The following is a 9,211-nucleotide window of genomic DNA, read 5'->3' on the forward strand; positions in this document are numbered from 1 at the left end:
TAAATATCCTATTGCAAAAGTGAGACCCGCCATCACTAATGATGGCCTTTGGAGTTCCAAATTTAGAAAAAATATTTTCCTTGAGGAATCGTATGACCACTTTGTTGTCATTGGTCCTACTTGGAATTGTCTCAATCCACTTTGAAACATAGTCCACACCAACCAATATATAAAGAAATTCAAAAGAAGATGGAAATGAGCCCATAAAATCAATACCTTAATAATAAAAAATCTCCAATAGTAAAATTGGGGATAAAGGCATCATGTTACGCCGAGACACTCTTCCCAACCTTTAACATCTATCACAAGCAACACAGAAAGCATGAGTGTTTTAAACATGGTGGGCTAGTAAAAATCATACTGTAGGATTTTCGCGGTGGTTTTCTTAGCAGAAATATGGCCACCACATGCTTCCATATGGTAAAAGGAAATAACACTCTGAACTTCATCCTTTGGGACACAATGTCTAAAAATCTGATCAGTCCCATATTTATATAAATACGGGTCATCTCATAAGAAGTTTTTAACCTCGGTTTCAAAACGCTTCCTATCTTGTGACTTCGAATGGTATGACATTTTTCCCATTAAAAGATAGTTCATTATATCCGCATACCAAGGCAATTTGGAGATCGCAAGTAATTGTTCATCAAGGAAAGTATCCTGGATATGCATCTCCTCAGTGGAATCATCTAACACTGGAAAGGTGATCGACCACTATGTTTTCTACTACTTTCTTATATTTTATCTCTAAGCCAAATTCTTGGAGTAGGAGGATCCATCTCAAAAGTCTCAACTTTGCATCTTTCTTAGATAGCAAAAATTTTAGAGCCGAGTGGTCCGTGAAATTGACCACTTTGGATCCCAACAAGTATGGTCTAAACTTATCCAAAGCAAAAAGTATTGCAAGTAACTCCTTTTTAGTTGTTGAGTAATTCACTTGGGCAGAGTTTAGAGTTCTACTTATAAAGTGAATAACGTAGGGCCGTTTATCTTTCCTTTAGCCCAAAACAACTCTTATGGCATAATTTGCACATTAGTTCAAAAGGAAGTGTCCAATCTGGTGGACGTATGATAGGTGTAGAGGTAAGAGATGATTTAATTTTATTAAAGGCACTTACACACTCATCTATTCACTTAAATGGGACATCCTTTTAGAGAAGATTAGTCAAGGGTCTAGTAATGACACTAAAGTCCTTGATGAATCTTCTATAGAAACCAGCATGTCCTAGAAGTGATCTAATATCTCTAACAGTTTGGGGGGATAGGTAAATTAGCTATAATATACAGTTTTGAGTGATCTACCTCAATTCCATTTTTGGAGATAACATGGCCCAAAACAATTCCTTTTTGAACCATGAAATGACATTTCTCCCAATTTAAGGCAAGGTGCTTCTCTTCACACCTAAACAAGACAAGAGATAAATTGTTGATGCATTCCTCAAAACAACTCCAAAATATAGAGAAGTCGTCCATGAAAACCTCAAGAAATTTTCCAACCATATTTGAAAAATTACTTAATATACACCGTTGGAAAGTTACTGGGGCATTACACAATCCAAATAGCATCCATTTGAAAGCAAACGTACCAAATGGATAAGTGAATGTGGTTTTCTTTTGGTCTTCTAGGGCTATCTCTATTTGGTTATATTCGGAATATCTATTAAGAAAACTATAGGAGTGACCTGCTACACTCTCTAAAACTTGATCAAGGAATGGTAGAGGGAAATGGTCCTTCTTTGTGACCTGGTTCAATTTTCTATAGTTAATGCAAAGATGCTAACCTGTGGTGACACGTGTTGGTATGAGTTCATTATTAGAATTTTGCACGATAGTTATTCTAGATTTCTTTGGGATTACTTGAGTTGGACTCACCCAAACACTATCAGATATTGGGTAGATGATTCCCACATCTAACAATTTGATCACCTTATTTTTTACAAATTCCATCATGTTTAGATTGAGACGCCTTTGAGGTTGTCTAATTGGTTTGGCGTCCTCATCGAGGTGGATCCAATGGGTGCATATGGAAGGGCTTATACCCTTGATGTCAGAAATGGTCTAGCCCAAGGCTCCTTTGTAGTCCCTTAGAACATTCAACAATTTAATCACTTGATCCTTGTATAAAAATGAAGAGATCACCATAGGATAAGTTTTATTTTCACCTAAGTATACATACTTAAGTTCATTTGGTAGTGGTTTGAAATCAAGCTTTGGAACATTGGTTGATGATGACAGAGGTTGCGAGTCTTCGATAGATAGGATTTGAGTGCATGGTCTCCATTGGTATATACCAATGTCCTGAGTGGTAGTGCTCTTATTATCATCATAAATTTCCGCAAACACTTTTTCTAAATCAGAATTTTTCAAGTCCCCAAAGACTTGAATCAATTCCTTAGTCAGACTAGGTTCTAATTCATTTTCTTCTATCAAGTAGTCCATGAAATTCAGCTTATGGATCTTATTATTGTTAATGGGCTGCTTACATAGATTGAAAATATTTAGCTCTAGAGTTATGTTACCAAAAGGCAAGTTCATCATTCCATTCTTGCAATTTACAATTGCATTTGAAGTTGCTAGGAATGGGCGGCCTAAAATGATGGGAACTTGAGCGTTAGAATTTACACATGGTTCAGTGTCTAGTATAATAAAATTTATGGGGAAGTAGAATTTCTCCACTTAGACTAGAACGTCATCTAAAATTTTCCTTGGTGCCTTAATGGAGTGGTCAGTGAGTTAGAGTGTAATCGTGATTGGTTTAAGCTCACCTAACCCCATTTGTTGGTAAACTGAATAAGGTACTAAGTTGACACTTGCACCCAAATCTAGCAAAGCATGCTCAATTTGAAAATTTTTAATAATACAAGGAATAGTGGGACTTCCCAAGTCTTTGTATTTGGGTACGACCCTTTGTTGAATGATAACACTCACTTTCTCAGTAAGGGAGACCTTTTTGTGTACATTTAATTTCCTCTTTACAGTGCACAAGTCCTTGAGATATTTAACATATAATGGAATTTGTCTAATGACATCAAGCAAATGAATATTGACAGTAACCTTTTGAAGCACATCCAATACCTCTTGATATTTCATGGCGACAGTTGGGTTCCAAAGTCTAGAGGGGAACAGAACTGGAGGCTCATGTGACTTAGTCTCTTTATCCTTTTGTTTTTGTAGCTCTTGAACCATAACCGGTTCATCATTCTCTTGAGATGGTGTCTCATCCTCTAGTATTTCTACCGGTTGCATTATCTTGTTATCGACCTCTTTTCCACTTCTCAAGGTAATGATGGCCTTAGCTTGTTCATGATGTAGCTCGCTTGGATTTGAGTCTCCAATAAAATGTGTATTTTTATGGTTTAACACAGGTTGAGAAGCAAGGGTGCTTTTTTCTCTAGCATTTAGTTGAGTCTCAATCCTAGCCACGACCATCTTTAATTCCTAATTTGATTAAATTAGAGACTGATTTATTTGAGCTTGAGAGTTCATGAATGTGGTCAATGCATCCTCCATAGATGATCGCTTTGATGGGGGTATATATGGTGCATTGTTAGGTGCCCCAAAGAAGTTGCTTTGTGGAGGGTCTTGAGGTGCATTGGGTGCATTAATTTGTGGTCCATTCCTCCAACTAAGATTAGGATGGTTATACCAATTTGGATGGTACGTGTTTTCCATTGGTTGCATAACTGACCTTTGGTAGTTATTTATAACATTTGCTTGCCCATGCTCATGCGTGATATTTTGTACTAAGGCTTCAACCTTTTTAGCTAATGTAGCGAATTTTGCATTAAGGTTGTCTTCCTCTCGTAGGACGTATGTCCTTGTTTTCTCTCTAGGAATGGGTCTAGTTTAGTTTGGTTTAGCAGAGACATCCCATGTCTGCGTATTCTCTGCTAACATGTCTAGAAAATCCCAAGCCTCATTATGATCTTTGTCAAGAAAGGTTCCACCACACATCATTTCTATGAACTGACGGGTATCTATGGTTAGCCCTTTTTGGAACGCATTAATCAAGTGCCATGGTTCATAACCATGATGTGGGTAAGTGAGTAGAAGGTCTTTTAAGCGCTCCCATGCTTGGAAAAATAGTTCATTCCCCTTTTGTGAGAATGACATGATTTCTTATTTCAGTGCATTTGTTTTGTGCTCGGGAAAGAATTTTTTCAAAAACTCTCTACTTAGGGCTTGCCATATAGTGATGGTATGAGGTCTCAGAGAGTTGAGCCTTGATTTGGCCCAATCCTTTAGAGAAAATGAGAATAACTTAAGTTTGAGTACATCCCTATTGCCATTATTTATTTGTAATGTTGTAATTACTTCCTCAAAGTCCTTAAGGTGCAAATAGGGGCTTTCAGAATCCAAGCCATGAAATCTAGGAATCAATTGAATCACACCTGGTGTAAAATCAATGTTCCCTGTGTGAGCAGGGAACACTATACAAGATGGTAAAGTTGATCTCTCAGGGTGTAGATGTTCATGTAAAGTCTGTGGTTGGTGTAACACATTCCTATGAACTTCATTCTCATCCTCAAGAGGAGGATTGCATTGATTTTCTCTGTTTTGATTTATAGTTGGATCTAAAAGATTTAGATTTGGATTATCAACTGGGTCTGTCATGGAATCTAAGTCATGTTAAGTGCCTCTCCTAAGTGAATGATCAAAACCTGGAACTAGTTTGCCTTCGGAGGAGAGTCGATTGTTTTGATCCCTACTCCAATGGGAGATAAATCATCCACACCACACAACAAATACCACTAATTCAAATAGTAAGTATGATACTTAAAATAAAAATGAAAACTTAACCAACAACCCAGGCGGCAGAGCCAACCATAATGGTTCGATCCACAAAATAAAAACTTAACTAACAACACCGGCAGTAGAGCCGACGATGAGGATTCAATCTACAAAGCAAAATAAATCAACAACCCATGCGGCAAAGCCAACCATAAGGGTTCAAACCACAAAGTAAAAATAAAAAATAAATCAACAACAGTAAAACTAATGTAGAAATTAAATTATGCTAATATAAAAAATAGGTTCAGCGGATGATCTTTGTGATCAAACAACAATTGTAGGACAACCATAGTACTTGGGTGATAAAATCTCATGCAAGACAACCTTATGTCACAGTTAGTACTTGAAAGACCCAACTGAATTTACTTTCAAAGAAAAACAGAAAATCTATAGAATTTTGGAGGGTTTAGAAGAGAACTTACCTTAGCTATCTGGCACAGATCTAATCTATCTCAGTCTCCCTGGCAACGGCGCCAAAAACATAATTGCTTGCTTCCAAGTGTAGAGGTTCGTAAGTAATATCCTGTGAATACAAGGTCGATCACACAGGGAGATGAATTGCAAGAAAGAGAAAATCAAATGTAAAATAAACTAAGTAATAAAAACTAAACTGATGATTTGATTTTGTGAGTTTTGAATGGACGTAATTCAACTGAATTAAAACAATACTAAAGCTTCAAAGTTCCACATATAGGTTAATGTTCGAAAATCATGATGACTTGGATAACACAACTAGGATCTGAGCACTATGGTCGGCCTAATCAGAAAATAAAACAATTTAAACATTTTAAATAAATGATATAAAAGATCAGAAAATTATGGATTTGCACCATTGATATATGTTTTTAAGCACCAGTGATTTTAAGAATTCAATATCCATGAGATAATGAATATCAAAGAAATGTAGCAGGTTGAGAACCTCTCCTATCTAGGAAATTTAATTGATCCAGGGTAAGCCTATCCATCAATGTGGATCTTATATGATGGAAACATATGGATCTCACATGAGGATAAAAAACTAAACCTAAACAATTGATAACATGCATTTACCATTCTTCTCATCATTAAAACAATCAATCATCATAACTATGAAAACATTAAACTAATGGCTTCCCTTCTAGCTTGGGCTAGAGGGAACTTAAAAAAATATAATTAACTTGTAAAATAGAAAAGCAACAAGAAAGAAATAAATGCAAATATAAAAGATCTAAAAGAAAAAAATAATTTATAAAACTTTAATAAAATTGAAAACTCTCTAAAAATCCTAAATCTTGCTTTTGAATACTTTGAATGATGCTTAGGAATGCCTTGGGAAGCCCTATTTATAAGTGGGGAACTCCAACTTTTGCACCTAGTTGGAAAACTGTAGAAACTGCCTCAAATTTACGCAGTTTGCTAAAATAGACTTCACTCTGTGCAGTTTCCCAAAATAGACTTCACTCTGTGCAATTTCACAAAATGACCCAAAGTTTCAGAATATGCTTTTTCAGGATAATATCAGGATTTCTTTTCTTCACTTCAAATATTTGATTCTCTTCATTCCTCACTTGGTTTTCTTGGATCTTTGGCATGTGAATTCTTCAATCTTGGTCTCCTACAATCCATCCCTTGCCTTGGTTATTCTTGAGCATCAAATCCATGCTTTTAGCACCCTTTTCAATCCAAGCTCTTAAATTCACCTTGCAACGTAAACATGAGTAAAATAGAACATTAAGCTAATTCATGTTCATAAAACCAAGACATAAATGGGGGAAATTATGCAATATTTGAGTCTCAACAGAAGGCCGACCTAAATCCGAGATGGAGATTTAATGAATCCCTGATCATCCTAAGGATCTCTCTCTAGATCTTCGGGGGATAAGATCGAATCCCGATAATCTCAGAAATTGATAATCTCATAAAAGTTCTGAATCCAGACGGATCACCAAGATATTGGGACGAGTCCTCATACAGTCGAACTCTCTACCCTATATATAACGGTATCCCCAACCTTCAAAGGTACACAACTTCTAACCCTAGCGTTCGACTGATGTCTCTTTTGTAGAGATCCTACCCTACTAAAAGACTCCGTTCATGACTTAGGCATTGGAGAGTCCCCTGCACCAGCTAGGGTCTCCTTTGTTTCTCTCTTACATCTGTGCAGGTATAAGAGGGTCTGCTAGAAAACTGCATCAACAGCGTGTATCTTAATTTATCGGATGTTGATGTTTTGACTTATGGCTCCTAACCTAGTTCTTTTCAAGATGAAGGGATTTGGGATTTCTTGATAACCGAATTTGGAGAGAACCAATTCTTTTTCTATCCTTGGATTTTTCCATTTTAGAACTCTTGTTTCAATAGTAGAATAGGAGCATTTAATTCTAGTGATATTTTTAGGTGTTAGGGTTGTTGTCCAAATGCATTAGCTGATCACTCCTCATGATAGATGTATGTAGAGTCGGGCTAGCCCTTTTGAGTTCTTTAAAAAAATGCTATATCTCCCTCATGATTTGTTATCTCTATGCTTTTCCCCTTTAGCAATTGAAAGAGTCATGATTGTTTTTTTTTTTTGGGTCTATATCTTAAGGACCAATCGCTTATTTTTTTTTACAATTTATGTTTTATTTAACCCTTTAAATTTCGAATCTAATCTATTTCTTAAAACAACATGAAATCTTAGGACCGCTTGCCTTTTTCAAACTCAATCATCAGCAACTGAAAGCTCTCAGCTACCGAAAACCCACTTTCCATATGAGAAACTGCTCTTCTTCCAATCACGAGGATACACCCTGATCCATAGCTCAAGTGGTAGATTGAGTGAATTACCTCGTTTTAACACTAAGGTCTTGGTATCGATCCCTAGTGGGGGTGGCTAACAGTGAAGTGTGAACTGACAGTGGGGTGTACTAACAAGCTAACAGAAAAAATAAAATAAAAAAATCAAGAGGATGTGTAAATGGAAGAAATGATCCATTGATTTCAGTTGCAGATTTACTAAAATATTTCGGGCTTTTATTTCAGAATGATCATTTCGAGGAGAGAGAGAGAGAGAGAGAGAGAGAGAGAGAGAGAGAGAGAGAGAGAGAGAGAGAGAGAGAGAGAGAGAGAGATGGTGGTTTGCAGATCAAAGAGGTTCTTCAAAACCTCTGCTGTGATAATGGATGGTCATATGCAGTCTCGCGGACTAAATGCCAGGATTCCATATGAGTTTAAGTTGCATTTGGATTCTTTTACATTTTTTTTTGTTTTAAATAAATTCTAAATATGGTGTGTTTGATTGATTGATTGTGTGTATTTAGTAAGTTTAGTTGATTAATTTTTGCTTATCCATTTATTTGTGTCTTTCTTTATATTTGGCAGTTTTTTAGTTATTAATATATTTTTTTGGTTTCTTGTGACTTTTCGATGGATTCTCTTTCATGTGATGTTGTTGATGTAGAAAGTTCCAGTTTTAGTTTTTCTGGTAGTTTTCCTCTATTTTGTTATGTTCAATAAACATGTGATTAGACAAATGGGCCATGATTTTGGAGTTTTTGACTAAAGTTTTATTTATTTTTCTTCTTTTTAAGTTTGTAATTTCGATTGGTGGACTCAAGGCGGTCGTGATTGCAATTTTGTGTCGTTTGATTAGGCATTTGCTTGGCAAGATTTAATGAATGTCATCGTTTTGCCTATTCAATTGAGGGTGTAAAAGCATGATCACTTGGGAGTTCCATTGAAGAGTATTCAAATCAAAATTTCAATGACCCATACTCATTGTTACGGTTGTTAGTTAATTATTCAAGGGAAAATATAGAAAGAAATGCCCTTTAAGATAGTTTTTCATTGATTTTGTCATTGTCTGATATGAACTGTCAAACATAGGTTGTGAGACCAAACTCCTTTGGGTTGTCAAATAGGGACTGTCAGATTTTCAAGGAGTCTAAGGTTATACCCTTTGGTTTAGTTGTTGAAATGCCATGTTTGTAAGTTATTGAGATGATCCTTGATCTTGAATCAAACACCAGTGTCAAGTTATAAGATCATTATATAAGTAAAACAAGGAAAAATAGAATCAATGTTTTTGTTATTGACAATAAAAAAAATGTATGTATGCATGTATGTTGTATTCATGTGGTTGTTGGATTCATGAGTATCTACATTGTATATTCTATTATTTATGTGTTATTTATTTATGAAACTTTATATGTGAGCATTTTAAGAGTTAGGGAGTTTAGGCTTGTTGGGTTCCGATTTTTTGAAGATCCCAGTAATGGGTTCTGGGTGATTTTGTGCATGATACAGGTTGTTGATGCCAAAAGATTCTTATTATGAATACCAGGTGGGAATGGTGATTGAGAAGATGCTTCATCAGGTCCACATGGTTGGAGAGGGTTTTGCATGGAATATAATTGTCTGGAATCTTCCTGTGTTCTCATGCAGGATGCAAGTGTTGGGGTTG

General features: G+C 35.9%; 1 non-coding gene across 1 annotated transcript; it reads left to right on the forward strand.

Moving 5' to 3' along the window:
- The first annotated feature begins 4,024 nt into the window (after positions 1–4,024).
- On the forward strand, positions 4,025–4,131 carry LOC131234171 (small nucleolar RNA R71). Its single transcript, XR_009165579.1, has one exon. It is a non-coding gene; the product is annotated as a small nucleolar RNA R71 (small nucleolar RNA).
- The last annotated feature ends 5,080 nt before the right edge of the window (positions 4,132–9,211 follow it).

The sequence above is a fragment of the Magnolia sinica genome, chromosome 18, assembly GCF_029962835.1.
Source record: "Magnolia sinica isolate HGM2019 chromosome 18, MsV1, whole genome shotgun sequence".
Lineage (NCBI taxonomy): Eukaryota > Viridiplantae > Streptophyta > Magnoliopsida > Magnoliales > Magnoliaceae > Magnolia > Magnolia sinica.